This window comes from Salvelinus alpinus, chromosome 23, assembly GCF_045679555.1.
Source record: "Salvelinus alpinus chromosome 23, SLU_Salpinus.1, whole genome shotgun sequence".
In the NCBI taxonomy this organism is placed as follows: Eukaryota; Metazoa; Chordata; class Actinopteri; order Salmoniformes; family Salmonidae; genus Salvelinus; species Salvelinus alpinus.
This window is the reverse complement of record NC_092108.1, coordinates 13132187-13159624: the sequence shown is the minus strand read 5'-3', so window position 1 is coordinate 13159624 and position 27438 is coordinate 13132187. Positions and strand designations below refer to the sequence as shown.

At 44.9% G+C, this 27438-nt stretch overlaps 1 pseudogene; it reads right to left on the bottom strand.

The window, feature by feature from the left end:
- Positions 1 to 509: 509 nt before the first annotated feature.
- LOC139551386 (uncharacterized) lies at positions 510 to 27438 on the bottom strand (annotated as a pseudogene).

Genomic DNA, 27438 nt, shown 5'->3' with positions numbered 1-27438 from the left:
TTACACAGCCAGGTCAACAAACACACAGACAACAGAATTACACAGCCAGGGGCCTGTTGCACAAAACTAGGATAAGGGATTAAGCCAGGATATCTTGGTGATCCTGGCTCAATTGATCCGTAATCCGGTTGCACTAAAGATGGATAGGGGGCAGGAGGATATGTTATGGTATAAATTACCATGGAGATTTATTCTGTGGAGCTAGCCTGCTCCAGACCAGGCTAAATTCCAGGATCTATTTAATCTCATCCCTAATGTCAGTCAGCAGTCACCACAAATGGAAACCAATAGTTATTTCACTGCTCACTATACATTGTTATCACATATAACTAGACCCACTGTTATTATTTAAACGTTTGTGATCATTAATTTCAATGATTTTGGATAAAAAATGATTTTTAGATGATGTTGCTATCATTAGATAATTTACAGTTTCCCATAGACTATAAGGCTATATATAAAATGATAGAATATTAGGGCCACAGAGGGGAAAAAAACACAAGTCATAATATTGTAACCAGTTGTTTTAAAGGAGGACAGTTGTTAAAATGACATGTGGGGCATTTCGTGAAATTGTACTTCAGTATGGTTTCATAAACAAAGACATGCTGATGTGCCAGAATATTAAGTATCACATTGTCATAAGTATCAAAACTGTAAAAACAATATGTAGCTTTTCTGCAGAAAGAACCAGCCTCATAAATTTATGACTTTATCCTTTTTCTTCAGTGTGGCCCTAGTACTCTGTCATATAAACAAATACACATTCCATATGAATATAAAAACACAATGTGTAACATTATGTTCCTTTATTGAATAAGGACAAAACAAAGCAGGTAAACCATCAGCTCCTTTCGAAACTGAAGTCACAGTGACTCTACAAGATGGAAAGCACAGAATCCAAGCATATTATACAAAATGATACATACACATTCAAAGGTCTGTATATAACACACCCTGCATGTCTGCACACTAAAATAAATGCAGGACAAATCCATACACATCAACTGAACAGACAAATGAATGGATGCAGTAGCCTCCCTGCAGCCTTGTATTACACACAGTATACCGCACAAACATCATAAGAGGCCAAATTCGTCAAAAAACGAACCCAAAAAAACCCAAATTCCTCTGCCACCGCAGGACATATTTAACCAAAATTGAAAGCACACATACTAACTAAAATAATTCAACACATATTGGTCCCTCAGCAGCCGACCACTGTCGTCATCAGGGAAGATTGCCGGATTGTCCCAGTCCATGGCTGGTGGCACTCTGGGGGCCCTCTCCTTCCTCAGGCAGGCCACATTGTGGAGGACAGCACAAGCCACAGTAATATCACATGCCCTAACAGGGCTGACCCTTAATTTGTGAAGGCAGTGAAAGCGTGCCTTCAGGAGGCCAAAGGTCATTTCAACTCTGGCCCTGGTCCTGGCATGGGCATGGTTGTAGGCCTGCTGTGCTTCCTGGGGGTCTGTGAAAGGTGTCAGGAGAAAAGGCTGGCAGCCATACCCCCTGTCTCCCAGCAACACACCAGAGAATTCACCTGTCAACACAAAATCTCATCATTACTACCTCATAAACACAGTGATATTCTTGACACAGCCATGATGGTTATAAATAGGGGTTGTGTGGCTTACCTTGTGATAGGCACTGATAGATTTCAGAGGCCCGAAAGATTCTGGAGTCATGGACTGAGCCAGGCCATTTTGCCACAACATTGCTGATCACACAGTCAGCATTGCAGACCATCTGAAATCATAAGATGAGGAATATTACACCAATCAATGCACATCACTGGCAATGCAGAGTGTTCGTCAATGGACAATATCAAAAAGTTATGTTCACCTGAACATTAATGCTGTGAAAGGATTTCCTATTCACAAAATCGGCCTCATGGGCACCTGAGGGGGCTTTTATCCTTATGTGTGTGCAGTCCACTGCACCAATGACATTGGGGAAACCTGTCACACAAAGTAATGAGTATCCTACTATGTGTTAACAGTTGTCCTGTAATTTGTAGATCCTCTTACCTGCAATCCTATAGAACTCCTCTTTGATGTCACAGAGTCTTCTGTGGCCAGGGAAGGAGATGAAGACATCTGCTAATGCTTTGATAGCCAGACACACACTCCTTATTGTGCGGCAAATTGTGGCCTTGTTCAGCTGTTCTGCATCCCCCACTGAGTACAGGAAGGCTCCACTAGCAAAAAAGCGCAAGGCCACACAAACCATTTGCTCCACACTCAGTGCATGGCTCCGTGCAGTGCGGTGCTTAATCCTGGGACCCAGTAGTCTGCATAGATACCTGATGCCATCTGCAGAAAACCTGTATCTTTCATATAGATGGTCATCAGGGAAGGCCAGTGGGTCCAACCGGTCCCTGAAGACCCTTTCTCGCCTGAAGGCTCTCCTCAGCACAAGTGCTTCTTCATCCACCACATCTCGCACGAATGGGCATGCCATTGTCAGAGCAGAAAGGAACACACAATTTTGGGCCTTCATATAGGCTAGTGGCCACACCTGGTGCTGGGGGGGTGGGCAAAAGAGGGCGATGCCTTATAACGATGACTTGGTTGTACTGATTGCTGGGAAAATAAAAAAAACCTTAGAAAGATGCCACCGTCCTGTGTGCTCACAATAAGAGCTCATATGTCATGGCTCACTTGACTTTACGAGAATATACCTAATTTTTATTTTGAGCTGTGTCATCTTCTTGGAGCTGGGGGAGGAAAGAAAAATAATGATTAATACATTTGTGTTACAGTTAGCATACAGTGTACATTGAAGGCATATCTCACCTCCCTCTCAAGTTTTTTTATTTCAAGGTCCAGTTTCCTAATTGTCCTCTTTTTTATTTCGGACTCCAGTGCAAGATTTTCCATCTTTTTCTTCTTGTACTGAATGTCTATGTCTGCCAGTTCTATTTGGCGCCGGAGGTGGTTGCCATACAACTTTCTGATAGCTTGTGAGCTCTGTGAACACAATACAATTAGCGCAGCTGGAATTTGGCAGGATGTGGTGTCCTTTTATTAATACGCACTATGTTGCCAGGCTGGTTTTCCCACTGTATAGCATCTGGGTCCTGTAAAAGAAATTAGATTTTTTGATTTTGATGAGGACTCCTCACCATTGTAGAGTAAATAGTACTTTCACAGTCTTAACATGATACCTCATGCCTTCTGGAATCCAGAGAGATGGTCTCCTCCTCCTCATCGTCTCCATCATGTGCTGTTGCTGCTGCACTGGGGCCTTCACCCTATCACATTTAATCGGATTCATATTGAAGCTAGTAGACAAGACATGCCAGGCCTACAGTATGCCTTTGATGGAGTACTCACTGGATCAGCATCGTCTGGTGCTTGTGCTGGTGGCTCTAACAGGAACACAGTGCTGCCAGACACTGCAAGGCAATAGGTAAACCAAAGTCAGACAGTCCAAATTGATTCAATATGAATGTGGTTGTATCCCATGTAGAGATGGAAGGACATACCTTGAATGAAGCGGGTGGCATCTTGGGAGGAACCTATGCTCGTCTCTTTCCCCCCAGGGATCCCCTCTAAGACGGGCCTGCCTTTATTTAGCTCCAAGGCCATGTCCTCTGCTGGGGTAAGGTCAGCCTTTGGTGACCCACCACCCGTGCCTTGTCTGTGGGTATTCTTTTTCACTGCTAAAACAGTACAGACAATGTGTGAGCAGGCACCTTCTGGGTACAATATATGCTTGTGCTTTGTTAAATATTAGTCAGGGACCATACCATTCTGCAGAATGTTCTTGTATTTGATTTTGACCTGCTGCCATGTCCGTTTTGGCCCGTTCATGTTTAATCTACACACACACACACACACACACACACACACACACACACACACACACACACATTTAATGGAGTCACACTGCAAAAAATTACTTGGTATTTTTGTCTTGTTTTCAGTAAAAATATCAAAAAATTTATCATAGCTTTATACAGTGTGATGGAGTTACTTTACACAATTTCACTCATATCTGCAGTGCATTTCAATAAAAAATTTAACCGTTTCATAATTACAGTACAACTGCATTTTTGGAGATGTGAATTAAATATTTGAATTGTAATTGTGATGTTTCAGCGGAGCGGTGAGTGTGTAATTGTGCACTACTTACGCATTCAGGCGGTCTGCAATACTTTGCCACGCTTTTTCTCTTTGCTTTATCACTGTGGCGGTGTTGCCTTTCTTCTTAATTATATCTTTTACCTCCTCGTATGCCTCCATGAGGATTTGTGCTTCCGACGGGGAAAAGTACACGGCTCTAGTTGCCATGGTAAATCAGTTAATCTGTGATCTGTGGCGGGGTCTATTTGAGTGAGCCGTGAGCGCGCACCTATCCAGGATTGGTTTCACCTGGCTTAATGAATCCGTGTCTGCTCATCCTGGCTTGGTCTTTGTGCAACCAATTAAGCCTGGACGCACATGTTTTGGCTTCATTGAGCTCAGCTGAGTCATTTATCCCGGATGTCTTAATTCTACTTTTGTGCAACAGGCCCCAGGTCAACAAACACACAGACAACAGAATTACACAGGCAGATCAACAAACAAACAGACAACAGAATTACACAGCCAGACCAACAATCACACAGACAACAGAATTACACAGCCAGATCAACAAACAAACAGACAACAGAATTACACAGCCAGACCAACAAACAAACAGACAACAGAATTACACAGCCAGATCAACAAACAAACAGACAACAGAATTACACAGCCAGACCAACAAACACACAGACAACAACACAAACAAACCCTCTTAGCCCAGCCGCCCTGCGTTTCCCAATGTTCCAGGAGTAGTAATGCTCAGTAGGCACAGAACAGATGGGAGTCCCCGGCTAAACAACACCAACCATACAGCACACAACATATCAATCAATCAAATGCATTTATATAGGCATTTTGTAGAAGCCCAGCCTAAAACCCCAAACAGCAAGACGTGCAGATACAGACGCATGGTGGCTAGGGAAAACTCCCTAGAAAGGCAGTGACCCAGGAAGAAACCTAGAGAGGAACCAGGCTCTGAGGCGTGGCAAGTCCTTTTCTGGCTGTACTGGGTAGTGAGGAACCCGGCTCTGAGGGGTGGCCAGTCCTCTACTGACTGTACTGGGTAGAGAGGAACCAGGCTCCGAGAGGTGGCCAGTCCTAATCTACTGAATAGTAGATTATCCATCTACATTCAAGCTTTGTTTATATGTGGTTGTCTCACGTAGTCACCTTAATAGGAATGCACTAATTGTAAATCACTCTGGATTAGAGCGCCTGCTAAATGACAAAAATCTCATGTAAAAACAAATGCAACTAGTCTAAGGCTGTTTTCACATCTACAATAGCAAAGGGACGTTCTGGACAGCTTCTGGAGAAGTTCTGGAGAGGTATCGATTTTCGAGAGACAACACTGTTGTGTAAACTTGCGAAATTCTCACATCTCGAGCGCTACCTCCGGAGGGCGCGCACGACACTCGCCCTACAGCTGACCCCCTCTGAGCAGGGCGGTGTAAACAGAACTGTCTCCTTGTGCTCAACGGTATATGGTAGTAGCAGAACAGCTAAAATGTAAAGGAATTTTCTTTATATTTTACTTGTTTTATTGAGTTTTTACCTGAAAAGGCAGTAACAGCTTGTTACATTCTGAAACTGTCGCAGTAGCTGCCAACATGCCAGCTGTACAGAGCCACATTAAACTTTAGAACCCATTCCCACCACAGTGTTTTTATGTCGACACTATCTACAATATGTAAGTGAACATTTTGAGATAGTAAACCATACAAATAGAATATGTTTTTTCATTTGTAACATTGTGTGGTGATTTCAGAGGTGGCATCACAGGTTTCAGAGTGGTGGGGGGGGAATCGTTTTCCTAGGGCCCAGAGTTTTTCCTGATCTGGTAGGCTAGCTTAACCAGGTAAAACTCCGGGTATGACACAGTAATCAATCAGCTTAAAAAAATGTTTTATATGGGCTATGATGAGACCAGATCTTTTCAAATAGTAAAAAAAATAAAATCCTGGAAAACCTCCTGGCCCTAGTGAGGATGAAAATAATAAAATCCTGTCAAACAAATCATGAAACGAATCAGATGTTGGTGACGTGCTGCTTTCATGAACCAACACTTGCGCTTCAGTTCCCCCCCTTCCCTCCCAGCACTGACTTTGCTGATAGCTACTTACAACTAAATGTACTCACGATGACTGAGATATGTGGTTGTCTCACCTAGCCATCTGAAGAAATGCACTAACTGTACGTTTTCTTACCAAGTTGTGGGTAAAATAAATCGTGTTATATAATATTGATCGCTAGTTAGCTGGCTAATGTTAGCTAGCATGTTTAATGTACTAAGAGCAAATGCAGCTAACTAATATAGCCTGGTACCAGTCATGGTGTAGGCCGAGATAAGCCTGTTGTTTGTGGAACGGTATCTTCCAAATCAGAAATGAAAAGTATGAATACATTAGCTAGCTACATGAGGTAAGAAAACATGTAATGTAACATCTCATTGGGGTCCTCTGGAAACACTGACCAACACTTTGATTCCTACCCTGTCAATAATTCCTCCCTGGCTTATTCATTCATTGTTATGTCAGAAAACAATGTATTCAAAGTGCTGACCCCTATATTCCAACTATATAATTAGAATAATCATTCTATTTCCACGATTCCAACAGTTCAACAATAAACACGGCCTAGATTATTTTGCCCATATCTTGTAGCCCAACTTGGCAGAGCGTGAAAATGATAACAAAAGTGTAGGAAATGCAGAAACTGTTGAAAATGATGAAAATGATTTTTGTTTGAAGTTGGATTGAACAGTATAAAACAATTTTAAATAGAGAAAGCCCTATTGAAATCACTTATAATGTATGTGTTGCCATCCTAGGGTCATTAATTACTCATAAAGCATATTTACAACTTTTATTATTCAAAAAGGTGTGTGTGAGAAAGAGGAATTTGAATATTGCAATAGCCCTGCTCCTCTCTCTCTCCAGCTGTACTAACTAAATCCCCAGCCCATTGAAGCTCATCTCTCTGTCTCCCAGCTCACCTCATGGTCTTTATCTGGATCTTGGTAATAGCTCAAATCCCACAGCACACAGACCAGTCTAGGGGTTATATATATATAGATTCCGCTCTCCAGTCCTCAGGGGCTGCTGTGAGTCTGTTTATATAATGGACAAGTAGGCTAGCAGTTAAGACCGTTGGGCCAGTAACCGAAAGGTCGCTGGTTTGAATCCCCAAGCCGACTAGGTGAAAAATCTGTTGATATACACTTTGAGCAAGGCACTTTGAGCAAGGCACTTTGAGCAAGGCACTTTGAGCAAGGCACTTTGAGCAAGGCACTTTGAGCAAGGCAATAATTGCTCCTGCAAGTCACTCTGAATAAGAGCCATATGCTTTGGGGGCCTTTGTGACACTGTCTAAAAAAATACATTATTTCAGGAAAAACACTGGATTGTCTGATCGATCGATTGATAGATTATGGAATGATTGACCAATATGAGGGAGGGATGGATTGACTGACTCCTACCTTTGTTGACGGGCATCACTATGGTCTGTGGCCGTACCCACCCCAATCTGTTTCAGCTGGTTGTCAGGAACGGTCAGCGCTGGGAGTGGGAACCCGCCAGAGTGGATCTTCAGCATACCTAGACAAGACGAGAGTACAAGAGACAACACTTCGCCTGGATGGGGAATTTGGCCACTTACATAATCTATTTATTCTAAAACTATGCTTTATTTATACAGGTGATCCCACTGAGATTAAAAATGGAAACATGTCCCAAAACAGCATCAATCCACTTCCTCAAACAACATAAGAGGTATTCTCTTTCTACCTGATAGAGTAGCAGCAGTCTTCTCTCTCCCTGCCGCCATCTCGCTGATCAATGTCGTGCTGGCGCTCTCGGGCACGCCCCTCTCGGGCACGCCACTACCGTAGACCCCGCACCTTTGGCAATGCTGATAACAGGCATGTTGGTAACGGTGTTGGGGGTGTTGGGACCCTTTCCCAAGGTGACATTTACTGCTGCGCCCTTCGTCATGGTTACCAAACTGGTGGCGCTCTTTGCCGTGGTAATGGCGGTTGCCGTGGCGTTCTTTGTCATGGTAACATTGGCGTTCTTTGCAGCCTTGATGACTGCCACCTGGTTGGCTGCTTCCAGAACAGAGTAGGATACAGATTTGGCCTGACAGGACCCCTCCACTTCCTGGAACCTAACGAACAGCTGTTATTAGTGGAGGTGTACTAACACAGACAAACACACACAGTTTTACTGCCTTGAATTTCACCACGTTTTCAGTCTGTGTATAATTATATAAATATAGTACCAGTCAAAGGATTGGACACACCTGCTCATTCAAGGGTTTTTCTTTATTTTTACTATTTTCTACATTGTATAAAATCAAAACTATGAAATAACACATATGGAATCATGCAGTAACCAAGAAAGTGTTAAACAAATATATTTTATATTTGAGATTCTTCAAAGTAGCCAACCTTTGCCTTGATTCAGCTTTGCACACTCTTGGCATTCTCTCAACCAGCTTCACCTGGAATGCTTTTCCAATAGTCTTGAAGGAGTTTCCACATATGCTGAGCACTTGCTGGCTGCTTTTCCTTCACTCTGCGGTCCAACTCATTCCAAACCATCTCAATTGGATTGAGGTGGGTGTGATTGTGGAGGCCAGGTCATCTGATGCAGCACTCCATCACCCTTCTTCTTGGTCAAATAGCCCTTACACAGCCTGGAGGTGTGTTGGGTCATTGTCCTGTTTAAAAACAAATGATAGATGGTGAAGCGTGATTCATCACTCCAGAGAATGCATTTCCCTGCCCCAAGAGTCCAATGGCGGCGAGCTTTACACCACTCCAGCCGACGCTTGGCATTGCGCATGGTGATCTTAGGCTTGTTTGCGGCTAACTGGCCATGGAAACACATTTAACTTCATGAAGCTGCCGACGAATAGTTATTGTGCTGACGTTGCTTGCAGAGGCAGTTTGGAACTCGGTAGTGAGTGTTGCAACTGAGGACAGACGATTTTTACGAGCTTCAGCACTCGGCGGTCCCGTTCTGTGAGTTTCTGTGGCCTACCACTTCACGGCTGAGCCGTTGTTGCTCCTAGACGTTTCCACTTCACAATAACAGCACTTACAGTTGATCGGGGCAGCTCTAGCAAGGCATATATTTGACGAACTGACAAGTTGGCGGTGCCACGTTGAAAGTTACTGAGTTCTTCTGTAAGGCCATTCTACTGCCAATGTTTGTCTATGGCGATTGCATGGCTGTGTGCTCGATTTTATACATCTGTCAGCAACGGGTGTGGCTGAAAAAGCAGAATTTGAAGGGGTGTCCACTGTCCACATACTTTTGTGTATATACAGTGCATTCGGAAAGTATTCAGACCCCTTGACTTTTTCTACATTTTGTTACGTTACAGCCTTATTCTAATACGGATTCAATAGTTTTTCCCCCTCATCAATCTACACAGAATACCCCATAATGACAAAGGAAAAACTGTTTTTTAGAAATTTGTGCAAATGTATAAAAAATAAAACTCTTAAATATCAAATTTACATAACTATTCAGAGCCTTTACTCAGTACTTTGTTGAAGCACCTTTGGCAGCGATTACAACCTCGAGTCTTCTTTGGTATGACGCTATAAGCTTGACACACCTGTATTTGGGGAGTTTCTCCCATTCCTCTCTGCAGATCCTCTCAAGCTCTGTCAGGTCGGATGGGGAGCGTCACAGCACAGCTATTTTCAGGTCTCTCCAGAGATGTTCAAGTCTGGGCTCTGGCTGGGCCACTCAAGGACATTCAGAGACATTAGAAGCCACTCCTGCATTGTCTTGGCTGTGTGCTTAGGGTTGTTGTCCTGTTGGAAGGTGAACCTTCGCCCCAGTCTGAGGTCCTAAGCACTCTGGAGCAGGTTTTCATCAAGAATCTCTCTGAACTTTGCTCATCTTTCCCTCGATCCTGACAAGTATCCCAGTCCATGCCGCTGAAAAACATCCCCACAGCATGATGCTGCCACCACCATGCTTCACCATAGGGATGGTGCCAGGTTTCCTCCAGATGTGACGCTTAGCATTCAGGCCAAAGGGTTCAGTCTTGTTTTCATCAGACCAGAGAACCTTGTTTCTCATGGTCCGAGAGTCTTTAGGTGTCTTTTGGGAAACTCCAAGCGGGCTGTCATGTGCCTTTTACTGAGGAGTAGCTTCCATCTGGCTACTCTACCATAAAGGCCTGATTGGTGGAGTGCTGCAGAGATGGTTGTCCTTCTGGAAGGTTCTCCCATCTCCACAGAGAAACTCTGGAACTCTGTCAGAATGACCATGGGATTCTTGGTCACCTCCCTGACCCTTCTCCCCCGATTGCTCAGTTTGGCCGGGAGGCCAGCTCTACGAAGAATCTTGGTGGTTCCAAACTTCTTCCATTTAAGAATGATGGAGGCCACTGTGTTCTTGAGGACCTTCAATGCTGTGGAAATGTTTTGGTACCCGTCGCCAGATCTGTGCCACGACACAATTCTGTCTCGGAGCTCTACGGACAATTCCTTCGACATCATGGCTTGGTTTTTGCTCTGACATGCACTTTCAACTGTGGGACCTTATATAGACAGGTGTGTTTCTTTCTATATCATGTCTAACCAATTGAATTTACCACAGGTGGACTCCAATTAAGTTGTAGAAATATCTCAAGGATGATCAATGGAAACAGGATGCCCCTGAGCTCAATTTCCAGTCTCATAGCAAAGGGTCTGAATACTTATGTAAATAAGGTATTTCTGCTTAATTGTTTTTATAAACTTGTAACATTTCTCAAAACCTGTTTTCGTTTTGTTATTATGAGGTATTGTGTGTAGACTGATGAGGAAAACATGTAATTTAATCCATTTTAGAATAAGGCTGTAGCATAACAAAATGTGGAAAAGGCCAAGGGGTCTGAATACTTTCCGAATGCACTATATATAACTTTTAACAAGGCACACCTGTTAATTGTAATGCATTCCAGGTGACTACCTCATGAAGCTGTTTGGGAGAAGGCCAAGAGTGTGCAAAGCTGTCATCAAGGCAAAGGGTGGCTACTTTGAAGAATCTAAAATATTACATATATTTTGATTTATTTAACACTATTTTGGTTACTACATGATTCCATATGTGTCATTTCCTAGTTTTGATGTCTTCACTTTTATTCTACAATGTAGAAAATAGTAAAAATAAAGCAAAACCTTTGAATGGGTAGGTGTCCAAACAGTTCTGGTATATATACAGTATATATACACACACAAAGCACCCTCTTAAGGAGAGAGATAGCATGATAAAGGCTATAGGAACTACACCTCTCTAGTTCCATAACTCATAATGATACAGACTACAGAGACTACACCTCTCTAGTTCCATAACTCATAATGATACAGACTACAGGGACTACACCTCTCTAGTTCCATAACTCATAATGATACAGACTACAGGGACTACACCTCTCTAGTTCCATAACTCATAATGATACAGACTACAGGGACTACACCTCTCTAGTTCCATAACTCATAATGATACAGACTACAGGGACTACACCTCTCTAGTTCCATAACTCATAATGATACAGACTACAGAATACACATCTCTAGTTCCATAACTCATAATGATACAGACTACAGGGACTACACCTCTCTAGTTACATAACTCATAATGATACAGACTACAGAGACTACACCTCTCTAGTTCCATAACTCATAATGATACAGACTACAGAGACTACACCTCTCTAGTTCCATAACTCATAATGATACAGACTACAGGGACTACACCTCTCTAGTTCCATAACTCATAATGATACAGACTACAGAGACTACACCTCTCTAGTTCCATAACTCATAATGATACAGACTACAGGGACTACACCTCTCTAGTTCCATAACTCATAATGATACAGACCACAGAGACCACACCTCTCTAGTTCCATAACTCATAATGATACAGACTACAGGGACTACACCTCTCTAGTTCCATAACTCATAATGATACAGACTACAGAGACTACACCTCTCTAGTTCCATAACTCATAATGATACAGACTACAGGGACTACACCTCTCTAGTTCCATAACTCATAATGATACAGACTACAGGGACTACACCTCTCTAGTTCCATAACTCATAATGATAAAGACTACAGAGACTACACCTCTCTAGTTCCATAACTCATAATGATACAGACTACAGAGACTACACCTCTCTAGTTCCATAACTCATAATGATACAGACTACAGAGACTACACCTCTCTAGTTCCATAACTCATAATGATACAGACTACAGGGACTACACCTCTCTAGTTCCATAACTCATAATGATACAGACTACAGAGACTACACCTCTCTAGTTCCATAACTCATAATGATACAGACTACAGGGACTACACCTCTCTAGTTCCATAACTCATAATGATAAAGACTACAGGGACTACACCTCTCTAGTTCCATAACTCATAATGATACAGACTACAGGGACTACACCTCTCTAGTTCCATAACTCATAATGATACAGACTACAGAGACTACACCTCTCTAGTTCCATAACTCATAATGATACAGACTACAGAGACTACACCTCTCTAGTTCCATAACTCATAATGATACAGACTACAGGGACTACACCTCTCTAGTTCCATAACTCATAATGATACAGACTACAGGGACTACACCTCTCTAGTTCCATAACTCATAATGATACAGACTACAGGGACTACACCTCTCTAGTTCCATAACTCATAATGATACAGACTACAGGGAATACACCTCTCTAGTTCCATAACTCATAATGATACAGACTACAGGGACTACACCTCTCTAGTTCCATAACTCATAATGATACAGACTACAGGGACTACACCTCTCTAGTTCCATAACTCATAATGATACAGACTACAGGGACTACACCTCTCTAGTTCCATAACTCATAATGATACAGACTACAGAGACTACACCTCTCTAGTTCCATAACTCATAATGATACAGACTACAGGGACTACACCTCTCTAGTTCCATAACTCATAATGATACAGACTACAGAGACTACACCTCTCTAGTTCCATAACTCATAATGATACAGACTACAGGGACTACACCTCTCTAGTTCCATAACTCATAATGATACAGACTACAGGGACTACACCTCTCTAGTTCCATAACTCATAATGATACAGACTACAGGGACTATACCTCTCTAGTTCCATAACTCATAATGATACAGACTACAGGGACTATACCTCTCTAGTTCCATAACTCATAATGATACAGACTACAGGGACTATACCTCTCTAGTTCCATAACTCATAATGATACAGACTACAGGGACTATACCTCTCTAGTTCCATAACTCATAATGATACAGACTACAGGGACTATACCTCTCTAGTTCCATAACTCATAATGATACAGACTACAGGGACTATACCTCTCTAGTTCCATAACTCATAATGATACAGACTACAGGGACTATACCTCTCTAGTTCCATAACTCATAATGATACAGACTACAGGGACTACACCTCTCTAGTTCCATAACTCATAATGATACAGACTACAGGGACTATACCTCTCTAGTTCCATAACTCATAATGATACAGACTACAGGGACTATACCTCTCTAGTTCCATAACTCATAATGATACAGACTACAGGGACTACACCTCTCTAGTTCCATAACTCATAATATTTTAGGGTCCGCTGCTCTGTGCTCCCCTTCTGCAGCTCCACTGATGAATCCAATTCATTGTAATTAAGAGGCGGACTGATCAGACTAGGCCAGTGGGTTTAGGGAGTTCCAGCTGAAACAAAGGAACACATTTCTCTCTGGCAAGACGCTAACATTCCAATTAACAGTTCTGGAAAAGCAGCGTTGCAAAACAGGGATCAGGCACGGAAGAGAGGCGTCTTGGTTCCATAAAACAGTGGTTCCCCAACTGTGGGGCAGTTTGTCATCAAGGCAAAGGGTGGCTATTTGAAGAATCTCATACATAATTATATTTGTTTAACACTGTTTTGGTTTCTGCATGATTCCATATGTGCTATTTCATAGTTTTGATGTCTTCACTATTATTATACAATGTAGAAAATAGTAAAAATAAAGAAAAACCCTTGAGTGAGTGTAGGTGTTCTATAACTTTTGACCGGTAGCGTAGTACAATATCAAAAACTCACATTGTAGACAAACGCTTAGGACGATTTAAAACATGTCTTCAGATTTGTCCATCAGTAAGCTTAGAGAACGTGTACTAAAGGATATTTGACATTTCCATTATAGACATGAATGGGTTAATCTCACTGTGAGGCCCAGGATTATAATATTTAATGTCACCACCACACGAACACCCAGGCTGGCAGGCAGGCAGGGATGGAGGGAGGGAGGGAGGGAGGCAGGCAGGCAGGGAGGGAGGCAGGGAGGGAGGCAGGGAGGGAGGCAGGGAGAGAGGGAGGGAGGCTGGCAGGCAGGCAGGCAGGGAGGAAGGCAGGGAGGGAGGGAGGGAGGGAGAGAGAGAGAGAGAGAGAGAGAGAGAGAGGCTGGCAGGCAGGCAGGGAGGGAGGGAGAGAGGGAGGGAGGGAGGGAGGGAGGGAGGGAGGGAGGCAGGCAGGCAGGCAGGCAGGCAGGCAGGCAGGCAGGGAGGGAGGGAGGGAGGCAGGGAGAGAGGGAGGCAGGGAGGCAGGCAGGCAGGCAGGCAGGCAGGCAGGCAGGCAGGGAGGAAGGCAGGGAGGGAGAGAGGGAGGCAGGCAGGCAGGCAGGCAGGCAGGCAGGCAGGGAGAGAGGGAGGGAGGCAGGCAGGCTGACAGGCAGGAAGGGAGGCAGGCAGGCAGGAAAGGAGGCAGGCAGGCAGGGAGGGAGGGAGGCAGGCAGGCTGACAGGCAGGGAGGGAGGGAGGCAGGCAGGCAGGCAGGCAGGGAGGGAGGGAGGGAGGGAGGCAGGGAGAGAGGGAGGCAGGGAGAGAGGGAGGCAGGCAGGCTGACAGGCAGGGAGGGAGGGAGGCAGGCAGCAAGGCAGGCAGCGAGGCAGGCAGGCAGGGAGGGAGGGAGGGAGGGAGGCAGGCTGACAGGCAGGGAGGGAGGGAGGCAGGCAGCAAGGCAGGCAGGCAGGGAGGGAGGGAGGGAGGGAGGCAGGGAGAGAGGGAGGGAGGCAGGCAGGCTGACAGGCAGGCAGGGAGGGAGGGAGAGAGGGAGGCAGGCAGGAAAGGAGGCAGGCAGGCAGGCAGGAAAAGAGGCAGGGAGAGAGGGAGGCAGGCAGGCTGGCAGGCAGGGAAGGAGGCAGGCTGACAGGCAGGGAGAGAGGGAGGCAGGGAGAGAGGGAGGCAGGCAGGCAGGAAGGGAGGCAGGGAGAGAGGGAGGCAGGCAGGCTGGCAGGGAGGGAGGGAGGGAGGCAGGCAGGAAAGGAGGCAGGGAGAGAGGGAGGGAGGCAGGCAGGCTGACAGGCAGGAAGGGAGGCAGGGAGAGAGGGAGGCAGGCAGCCTGACAGGCAGGAAGAGAGGCAGGCAGGCAGGTAGGCAGGGAGGGAGGGAAGCTGACAGGCAGGAAGGGAGGCAGACTGACAGGCAGGAAGGGAGGCAGGGAGAGAGGGAGGGAGGGAGGCAGGCAGGCTGGGCCCCAGAGGAACAGATAGAAGAGCTGAAGATGGGAGGGAGCAGTAGAGAGATGAAAATGGTTATTGAGGTTATGTAAGCTGAAACAGATTGAACGCTGAGTGAGTGTCAGACTCCTCTCCTCTAATGCTAGCACGGATGGGCACGCACACACAAATAAACAAGCACACACAAATACACACACACACAAATACAGGGGAGTTGTTTCTGCTGTCCCCTGCTAAGTCCTAGACTGATAAATAGTCTTAACACACACCAATACTGCTGTCCTCTGAAATGGTCTCTCACCAAATACTGTTCATGTCTATAAAGGCAAAGGGACAGATTTACTGGTGTTTTCACATGATTTTTCAAGAGAGAATACAACATAAAATAGGAAAAATTTTGATATTTGATTAAGAAGGTTAGAACCCCTTTATGCATTAAAAAAGTATTATAAATATGAGGTGTATTGAGATGCATCCAATACAGAAAAAACTTAACTCTAGCTTCAACTCTAGCTTCAACTTAAACTTGATGGGGATTATTTTGTTATGTAACTTAGATTGACACACTGGTGTGTCAATCGACTCTAGTGGGTTAAACTATATGCCCATAGAGGACATTAACACTGCCTGACTCTACACTAAATAATAGCTGAACGAGTTTAGACCAATGCAATGATAAAACAGACTGGCTGAGGAGAGGACGAGAGACAGAATGTTGGCAATGAAATGGAGGGAAATCCAGAAAGAAAGAGAGGGACAGAGAGAGAGAATTAGTCCAAATTAAAGCTCAGACGCCTGCCAAAAAGTACAATTATGAGCTCTAATCTGATAATCAGGGGGAAAACAAACACACACACACACAGAACACACACACACACACAGAACACACACACTCAGAACACACACACACACAGAACACACACACTCAGAACACACACACACACACACATACAGAACACACACTCAGAACACACACACACCCAACACACACAGAACACACACACACACACAGAACACACACTCAGAACACACACACACACACACACATACACAGAACACACACACAGAACACACACTCAGAACACACACTCAGAACACAGAACACACACTCAGAACACAGAACACACACACACAAATGTAATAACACAGCACAGTATTTTATATGTATGCTAATTCTGTATTTAATGAATGCCCTTCTAATATATTCATCTTCTCCAGCTACTAGAATCTGGTACCATCACTACGATGGTATAACAATGCCTTCAGTGCACCACTGTTGGGCTGCAGTTCGAGGACAGACTGGTGTAGAAGAGCTGTAGGTTCATCCCCAGAACATGCAGTATGTGTCTGTGAACCCACTAACACTCACAACAGGTCAGCAGAGTCTGGTGTTCACTGCTCTATCGCTGCTGATCAACAGCAGTTTGCTGATCAACAGCAGTTTGCTGACACCTTGCCATTGGAAATGTATTGGTTAATTGAATTAGTTACAACGGCTATTCTTCTTGGGGTTGCCTGTAGGCTATACTGTACATCTTCTTGAGTAGAGGTTTGGATTGCACACAGACTAACTTACACTACATGACCAAAAGTATGTGGACACCTGTTTGTCCTACATCTCATTCCAAAATTATGGGCATTAATATGGAGTTGGTCCCCTCTTTCCCGCTATAACAGCCTCCACTCTTCTGGGAAGACTTTCCACTAGATGTTGGAACATTGCTGTGGGGACTTGCTTCCATTCAGCCACAAGAGTATTAGTGAGGTAGGGCACTGATGTTGGGCGATTAGGCCTGGCTCGCAGTCTGTGTTCCAATTCATCCCAAAGGTGTTCGATGGGGTTGAGGTTATGGCTGTGTGCAGGCCAGTCAAGTTCTTCCACACCGATCTCGACAAACCATTTCTGTATGGACCTCGCTTTGTGCACGGGGGCATTTCATGCTGAAACAGGAAAGCTGCCAAACTGTAGGCACAAAGTCAGAAGTACAGAATCGTCAATAACGTCACTGTATGCTGTAGTGTTAAGATTTCCCTTCACTGGAACTAAGGGATCTAGTCCGAACCATGAAAAACAGCCCCAGACCATTATTCCTCCTCCACCAAACTTTACAGTTGGCACTATGCATTGGGGCAGGTAGCGTTCTCCAGCATCTGCCAAACCCAGATTCTTCCGTTGGACTGCCAAATTGTGAAGCGTGATTCATCACTCCAGAGAACGCGTTTTCACTGCTCCAGAGTCCAATGGCGGCGATCTTTACACCACTCCAGCCGACACTTGGAATTGCACATGGTGATCTTAGGCTTGTGTGGGGCTGCTTGGCCACGGAAACCCATTTCATGAAGCTCTCGACGAACAGTTCTTGTGCAGACGTTGCTTCCAGAGGGAGTTTGGAACTCGGTAGTGAGTGTTGCAAGTGAGGACAGTCAATGGAGATTGCATGGCTGTGTGCTCAATTTTATATACCTGTCACCAACGGTTGTAGCTAAAATAGCCACATTGAGTAATTTGAAGGGGTGTCCACATACTTTTGTATATATAGTGTATATGACCACTATCTCAAAACCACTATCTGCCAAGAAGTAACTATGGCTACCTTTCCTCCATTTTGTGTCCAGACAGTACTGATCTGAGCCAAGATGGCAGCCATCTGACCCGTCGTGACCAGGATGGCCTGCTGGGTGACGGTCGTCGGGGATGACACCACGTGACCTGTGGAACTGGCCACGCCCTGCTTCCCCGCGCCCTGTGATGCTGGCTGGCCAACCAGAAACATACCCTGGGAAAGATCATTCATAAACAAAACTCGGTCGATACAACACTAACGATACAACGCTAACGATACATGGCTAACGATACATGGCTAACGATACAACGCTAACGATACATGGCTAACGATACATGGCTAACGATACAATGCTAACGATACAAGATAACAGCAGCAGCAATGGGGTTTTATAATACTATCTGAGAGTTAAATGTGTTTGATTAGGGTTTAGGAGTGTGGAGAGGGACTGTGTTGTTTATTTATTGTTCATGTTTATTCAGAAGTTAGGCAGTGTGTGTGGTGAAACCTTTAGTTAGGCTGTTTGAGGATGTAGGATGTAGGAGGTGTGTGTGTGTATGTGTATGTGTGTGTGTGTGGTGGGGGTGGTGGTGAGTGAGTGTCACCAGGCAGATTAAAGGTGTGGGTGAAACCTTTAGTTAGGCTGTTTGAGGGTGTAGGAGGTGTGTGTGTGTGGTGAAACCTTTAGTTAGGCTGTTTGAGGATGTAGGAGGTGTGTGTGTGTGGTGAAACCTTTAGTTAGGCTGTTTGAGGATGTAGGAGGTGTGTGTGTGGTGAAACCTTTAGTTAGGCTGTTTGAGGATGTAGGAGGTGTGTGTGTGGTGAAACCTTTAGTTAGGCTGTTTGAGGATGTAGGAGGTGTGTGTGTGTGGTGAAACCTTTAGTTAGGCTGTTTGAGGGTGTAGGAGGTGTGTGTGTGGTGAAACCTTTAGTTAGGCTGTTTGAGGATGTAGGAGGTGTGTGTGTGGTGAAACCTTTAGTTAGGCTGTTTGAGGATGTAGGAGGTGTGTGTGTGGTGAAACCTTTAGTTAGGCTGTTTGAGGATGTAGGAGGTGTGTGTGTGGTGAAACCTTTAGTTAGGCTGTTTGAGGATGTAGGAGGTGTGTGTGTGGTGAAACCTTTAGTTAGGCTGTTTGAGGATGTAGGAGGTGTGTGCAGCACTACATACGTTTTCTACCGACCGATAGAGCAGTGGAAAGAAAGAGGATGTTTAAATGTGTCCCTACTCTCTGGGGGCAACCCGGTGACGAAGACTAAAGATTTTTCCCTAAAGTTCGACTGACGTCAGAGTGAGAAGAGCGAGCGGTGACTTGAAATGATCTCTGCCCCAGATTTAGATTGTATGTGGAAGGAAGAGATGAACGGAGGAAGCACAGAGACCTCATTAGTAGTAGTTGTGTAAATGCAGAGACAGCATTGTTCCAGAGCAGAGAGCTGGATCAATGGCTTGGTAATGAATGTATCTAATAAAGGCCTATAGATAGATACAACAGGATCAATCAATGCCAGAATACTAAAGACAGGCTCTACAGGGCTGTCCACAGGGCTCTCTACAGGGCTGTCTACAGGGCTGTCCACAGGGCTCTCTACAGGGCTCTCTACAGGGCTGTCCACAGGGCTGTCTACAGGGCTGTCTACATGGCTGTCCACAGGGCTCTCTACAGGGCTGTCCACAGGGCTGTCCACAGGGCTGTCCACAGGGCTGTCCACAGGGCTGTCCACAGGGCTGTACACAGGGCCGTCTACAGGGCTCTCTACAGGGCTGTCTACAGGGCTGTCCACAGGGCCGTCTACAGTGCTCTCTACAGAGTCGTCTACAGGGCTCTCTGCAGGGCCGTCTACAGGGCTCTCTACAGGGCTCTCTGCAGGGCTCTCTACAGGGCTCTCTACAGGGCTCTCTACAGGGCTCTCTACAGGGCTCTCTGAGCATGACATGAGACTCTCCTCAACAATATGAGATGAAAGACAGAAAGAGAGAATGGGGTGAGAGGGTAAATGAGACAGATAGAGAGAATGGGATGAGAGGGTAAATGAAAGACAGAAAGAGAGAATGGGGTGAGAGGGTAAATGAAAGACAGAATGGGGTGAGAGGGTAAATGAGACAGATAGAGAGAATGGGATGAGAGGGTAAATGAAAGACAGAAAGAGAGAATGGGGTGAGAGGGTAAATGAAAGACAGCAGCTAGTTTTACTCAATGATTATTTGAAGAGGATAACAGGACGAACAGAGAGAGAGAGAGAGGAGGTGTGTGTACCTGTGGGTTCTGTTTTGAGGATGAAGGCAAATCTGTGTGTGTGTGTGTGTGTGTGTGTGCGCCTGTCAAATCAAATCAAATTGTATCGGTCACATACACGTGTTTAGCAGATGTTACTGCAAGTGTAGTGAAATGCTTGTGTTTCTAGCTCCGACAGAGCAGTAATATCTAACAAATTACACAACATATAGCCAATACACACAAATCTAAGTAAAGGAATAGAATTAAGAATATATAAATATTTGGATGAGCGATGTCAGAGCGGCATAGACTAAGATACAGTAGAATAGTATAGAATACAGTATATACATATGAGATGGGTAATGCCAGATATGTAAACATGATTAAAGTGACTAGTGTTCCATTATTAAAGTGGACAGTGATTTCTAGTCTATGTATGTTGGCAGCAGCCTCTATGTGCTAGTGATGGCTGTTTAACAGTCTGATGGCCTTGAAATAGAAGCTGTTTTTCAGTCTCTCAGTCCCCAGCTTTGATCCACCTGTACTGACCTGGCCTTCTGGATGATAGCGGGGTGAACAGGCAGTGGCTGGGGTGGTTGTTGTCGTTGAAGTGTGTCTGTACCTGCATGGTCTGTTTGAGGAGGTGTGATGTACAGGAGAGGTTAGAGGGCAGACTGCTGGAGGAGGAGATCTGAAAGGCAGAACACACATCTCCTTCAGTATAATACACCTATAGACTGCTATCACACAGTCAGCTTGGTGTGACTGTTTGTTAGAGAGATGTGGAGGCAGAGGAGAAAGAACAAAGCTGGGAGAAGGAGACAGAAAATGGACAAAGGGGAGAAGAGGGTGAAGAAAATAAGAAATTAAAGAAAGAGAGGACAGGAGAGAGGACAGGAGAGAGGACAGAAGAGAGGACAGGAGAGAGGACAGGAGCCAGGACAGGAGCCAGGACAGAAGCCAGGACAGGAGAGAGGACAGGAGGCAGGACAGGAGCCAGGACAGGAGCCAGGACAGGAGAGAGGACAGGAGAGAGGACAGGAGGCAGGACAGGAGCCAGGACAGGAGAGAGGACAGGAGAGAGGACAGGAGATAGGACAGGAAAGAAGACAGGAGAGAGGATAGGAGAGAGGACAGGAGCCAGGACAGGAGTTGGTGAGAATAATGGGGTGTATGTTACTAGTTGGAGGCTAGGAGGATGTCTCCCTGTGATATGAGCAGCTTCCCTGAGGGATTCTTGCTGTTGGTGGTGACATAGAGCTTGGTGCCCGCGAGCAGGTTGGCAAGGTTGTTGACTGGCAGCTGGAGGGTCGCCATCACTGGGAGGGGAGAGAGCGAGAGAGAGAGAGAGAGCGAGAGAGAGAGAGAGAGAGAGAGAGAGAGAGAGAGAGAGAGGGAGAGAGAGAGAGAGAGAGAGAGAGAGAGAGAGAGAGAGAGAGAGAGAGAGAGAGAGAGAGAGAGAGAGAGAGAGAGAATGAAAGAGAGGTGATAAATGGGGGATAATGTTGTAGATAAAGTTGGGGAAAGGGAAAGAAAGAAAATAGTGGAACTAAAGAGAGATACAGCGAGCGAGAGAGAGAGACACCCACAACAGAGAAAATGCAGAAACATCAGTCAGAAGGGCTGTGTGAGAACATGCGAATGGAACATCAGTCAGAAGAGCTGTGTGGGAGCATGTGAATGAAACATCAGTCAGAAGAGCTGTGTGGGAGCATGTGAATGGAACATCAGTCAGAAGAGCTGTGTGGGAGCATGTGAATGGAACATCAGTCAGAAGAGCTGTGTGGGAACATGTGAATGAAACATCAGTCAGAAGGGCTGTGTGAGAACATGTGAATGAAACATCAGTCAGAAGAGCTGTGTGGGAGCATGTGAATGGAACATCAGTCAGAAGAGCAGTGTGGGAGCATGTGAATGAAACATCAGTCAGAAGAGCTGTGTGGGAGCATGTGAATGAAACATCAGTCAGAAGAGCTGTGTGGGAGCATGTGAATGAAACATCAGTCAGAAGAGCTGTGTGGGAACATGTGAATGGAACAACAGTCAGAAGAGCTGTGTGGGAGCATGTGAATGGAACATCAGTCAGAAGAGCTGTGTGGGAGCATGTGAAGGAAACATCAGTCAGAAGAGTTGTGTGGGAGCATGTGAATGGAACAACAGTCAGAAGAGCTGTGTGGGAGCATGTGAATGGAACAACAGTCAGAAGAGCTGTGTGGGAGCATGTGAATGAGCATTTGTGTGGATGGGTGCTTTTTAAGGAGAGTTTGTGACAGTGGGCGTCTGTCAAGAGTGTTGCTTGGTATTTACGTGTCTCAGGTAAAGAGACACCTTTTTTCCTGTTTGTTTGTATGTGTGTGTGTGTGTGTGTATGTGTGTGTTATGTGTGTGTTAACAGTCTGATGGTCCCGTGTGGCTCAGTTGGTAGAGCATGGCGCTTGCAACGCCAGGGTTGTGGGTTCATTCCCCACGGGGGGACCAGGATGAATATGTATGAACTTTCCAATTTGTAAGTCGCTCTAGATAAGAGCGTCTGCTAAATGACTTAAATGTAAATGTAAATGTGTTATGTGTGTGTGTGTGTGTGGACCCTCACCTCCACTCTTTCCTGTTCCCCCTGCGGCCCCAGTTGCCTTAACAATGACCTGCTGACCCACAATGCTATCGGCCGCCCCGCTGACAATGGCCTTGGCAACGCCCTGGGCGACCACATGCCTCCCGCCCATCACCTTGGAGATCCAGAAACTGTCCAATGCTGATGGCCACTAGCTTCATTGCTGCCTGGAGGGCGGAGCCAACAGGGGTACCCAGCACCTGGAGGGCGGAGCCTACAGGGATACCCAGCACCTGGAGGGCGGAGCCTACAGGGATACCCAGCACCTGGAGGGCGGAGCCTACAGGGATACCCAGCACCTGGAGGGCGGAGCCTACAGGGATACCCAGCACCTGGAGGGCGGAGCCTACAGGGATACCCAGCACCTGGAGGGCGGAGCCTACAGGGAAACCCAGCACCTGGAGGGCGGAGCCTACAGGGATACTCAGCACCTGGAGGGCGGAGCCTACAGGGGTACCCAGAACCTGAAGGGGGGAAACATGGGAGATGTATTTTAACAGGTCAAAACCATTGCTCTTTGATACCTTGCTCATTGGCTGTGAACCATATGTGTGTGTGAGTGTATGTTTGTCTGATACCTTGCTGGTTGTGGCCCCCGCCCAGGTGGCCCTTCCTGTCTGTCTCTGTGGCGATATGGAGATCAAGTGACTTCCCTTCACTGCAACCAAACTGCTGGGCTGCCGTTACCGTGGAAACCATCTGCTGCTGCTCGAGTGGGAACTTCTCCCGGCTCCTGCTTGATAATGACCTGCAGAGGAAGAGAGCATAGAGATGGAACATCACAGACAGGACAAACACAGGTCAAATAAACAGTTTCTATGCATTCTACGTAAGCCAAGTGTGCCCACTGATTTCTTTAGCTAATAGAAATATTCATTCTACATTCTGTCCCGTTCCAAACAGACTAGAGACTACAAATAACCCTGAAACTGTGTTGTAATATTCATTCTACATTCTGTCCCGTTCCAAACAGACTAGAGACTACAAATAACCCTGAAACTGTGTTGTAATATTCATTCTACATTCTGTCCCGTTCCAAACAGACTAGAGACTACAAATAACCCTGAAACTGTGTTGTAATATTCATTCTACATTCTGTCCCGTTCCAAACAGACTAGAAAGACTACAAATAACCCTGAAACTGTGTTGTAATATTCATTCTACATTCTGTCCCGTTCCAAACAGACTAGAGACTACAAATAACCCTGAAACTGTGTTGTAATATTCATTCTACATTCTGTCCCGTTCCAAACAGACTAGAGACTACAAATAACCCTGAAACTGTTGTAATATTCATTCTAAATTATTTCCCGTTCCAAACAGACTAGAGACTACAAATAACCCTGAAACTGTGTTGTAATATTCATTCTACATTCTGTCCCGTTCCAAACAGACTAGAAACTACAAATAACCCTGAAACTGTGTTGTAATATTCATTCTACATTCTGTCCCGTTCCAAACAGACTAGAGACTACAAATAACCCTGAAACTGTGTTGTAATATTCATTCTACATTATGTCCCGTTCCAAACAGACTAGAAAGACTACAAATAACCCTGAAACTGTGTTGTAATATTCATTCTACATTCTGTCCCGTTCCAAACAGACTAGAAACTACAAATAACCCTGAAACTGTGTTGTAATATTCATTCTACATTCTGTCCCATTCCAAACAGACTAGAGACTACAAATAACCCTGAAACTGTGTTGTAATATTCATTCTACATTCTGTCCCGTTCCAAACAGACTAGAGACTACAAATAACCCTGAAACTGTGTTGTAATATTCATTCTACATTCTGTCCCGTTCCAAACAGACTAGAAAGACTACAAATAACCCTGAAACTGTGTTGTAATATTCATTCTACATTCTGTCCCGTTCCAAACAGACTAGAGACTACAAATAACCCTGAAACTGTGTTGTAATATTCCTTCTACATTCTGTCCCGTTCCAAACAGACTAGAGACTACAAATAACCCCGAAACTGTGTTGTAATATTCCTTCTACATTCTGTCCCGTTCCAAACAGACTAGAGACTACAAATAACCCTGAAACTGTGTTGTAATATTCATTCTATATTCTGTCCCGTTCCAAACAGACTAGAAAGACTACAAATAACCCTGAAACTGTGTTGTAATATTCATTCTATATTCTGTCCCGTTCCAAACAGACTAGAAAGACTACAAATAACCCTGAAACTGTGTTGTAATATTCATTCTACATTCTGTCCCGTTCCAAACAGACTAGAAAGACTACAAATAACCCTGAAACTGTTGTAATATTCATTCTACATTCTGTCCCGTTCCAAACAGACTAGAGACTACAAATAACCCTGAAACTGTGTTGTAATATTCATTCTACATTCTGTCCCGTTCCAAACAGACTAGAAAGACTACAAATAACCCTGAAACTGTGTTGTAATATTCATTCTACATTCTGTCCCGTTCCAAACAGACTAGAAAGACTACAAATAACCCTGAAACTGTGTTGTAATATTCATTCTACATTCTGTCCCGTTCCAAACAGACTAGAAAGACTACAAATAACCCTGAAACTGTGTTGTAATATTCATTCTACATTCTGTCCCGTTCCAAACAGACTAGAGACTACAAATAACCCTGAAACTGTGTTGTAATATTCATTCTACATTCTGTCCCGTTCCAAACAGAATAGAAAGACTACAAATAACCCTGAAACTGTTGTAATATTCATTCTACATTCTGTCCCGTTCCAAACAGACTAGAGACTACAAATAACCCTGAAACTGTGTTGTAATATTCATTCTACATTCTGTCCCGTTCCAAACAGACTAGAGACTACAAATAACCCTGAAACTGTGTTGTAATATTCATTCTACATTCTGTCCCGTTCCAAACAGACTAGAGACTACAAATAACCCTGAAACTGTGTTGTAATATTCATTCTACATTCTGTCCCGTTCCAAACAGACTAGAAAGACTACAAATAACCCTGAAACTGTGTTGTAATATTCATTCTACATTCTGTCCCGTTCCAAACAGACTAGAAAGACTACAAATAACCCTGAAACTGTTGTAATATTCATTCTACATTCTGTCCCGTTCCAAACAGACTAGAGACTACAAATAACCCTGAAACTGTGTTGTAATATTCATTCTACATTCTGTCCCGTTCCAAACAGACTAGAAAGACTACAAATAACCCTGAAACTGTGTTGTAATATTCATTCTACATTCTGTCCCGTTCCAAACAGACTAGAGACTACAAATAACCCTGAAACTGTGTTGTAATATTCATTCTACATTCTGTCCCGTTCCAAAAGAGAAGATGTGGGAGTGGGTGGATTGTATTACAGGAGTTTGACATGGTCTCTCTCTTTCCATCTGTGTGTGTGTGTGGATGTGTGATACAAACGTGCAGTTATTCTCTCTGCAATGCCTCTCCCATCCCCTCTCAGACTGATGTCCCATTTAAACAGCTTGCCAAGTGGCTGCTCACTGCTGCTGAGGACAGCACTCTGGCAGGGTGGCACACTATTAATAGGTGTGTGTTGTTACAGGAAGGAAGTGTCTACAGAGACAGCAAGTGACTATGCCACACAGAGACCCATCTGGGAGGAGACAGCCAATCACAGAGACCCATCTGGGAGGAGACAGCCAATCACAGAGACCCATCTGGGAGGAGACAGCCAATCACAGAGACCCATCTGGGAGGAGACAGCCAATCACAGAGACCCATCTGGGAGGAGACAGCCAATCACAGAGACCCATCTGGGAGGAGACAGCCAATCACAGAGACCCATCTGGGAGGAGACAGCCAATCACATTGAAACATAAAGGACAACATCGTGGCAGTACTACTGGGTTTGGTCTGACACTCCGCTCCTGGAAGCCCACCACTACTGGGTTTGGTCTGACACTCCGCTCCTGGAAGCTCACCACTGGTGGGTTTGGTCTGACACTCCGCTCCTGGAAGCCCACCACTACTGGGTTTGGTCTGACACTCCGCTCCTGGAAGCTAAACACTGTTAGGTCTGAAAGAGCTCTATGAAAAGTACTCATGAGAGGTGAAGACAGAGGAAATCAGTCCTGGAGGACTTTCAACTTTAAATCAACCCAGTCTGATAGACTTCTATAAAGTTCCTACTGTCAAAGAAACCTAAGCACTTGGAAACTACACGTCTTAGTGACAAAGGCCCGTTTCAGAATGTGGAGGTTAAGATGCCAGTTCTACTCATAACAAAGACTCTTATTCCACTTAGACACACGTACTGACCTTTGAGTGACTTCTGTGTGACCTCTGTGTAACTCACCTTGACCCCGGCGGACAGGAAGCTGTCCGTGTGAACCTTGGGGGCCGGAGAACGAGTGCCCTGGGCCGCACCCGACTGCTTGGCTGTAAGACTTCCTGTAATACGGAAAGACAT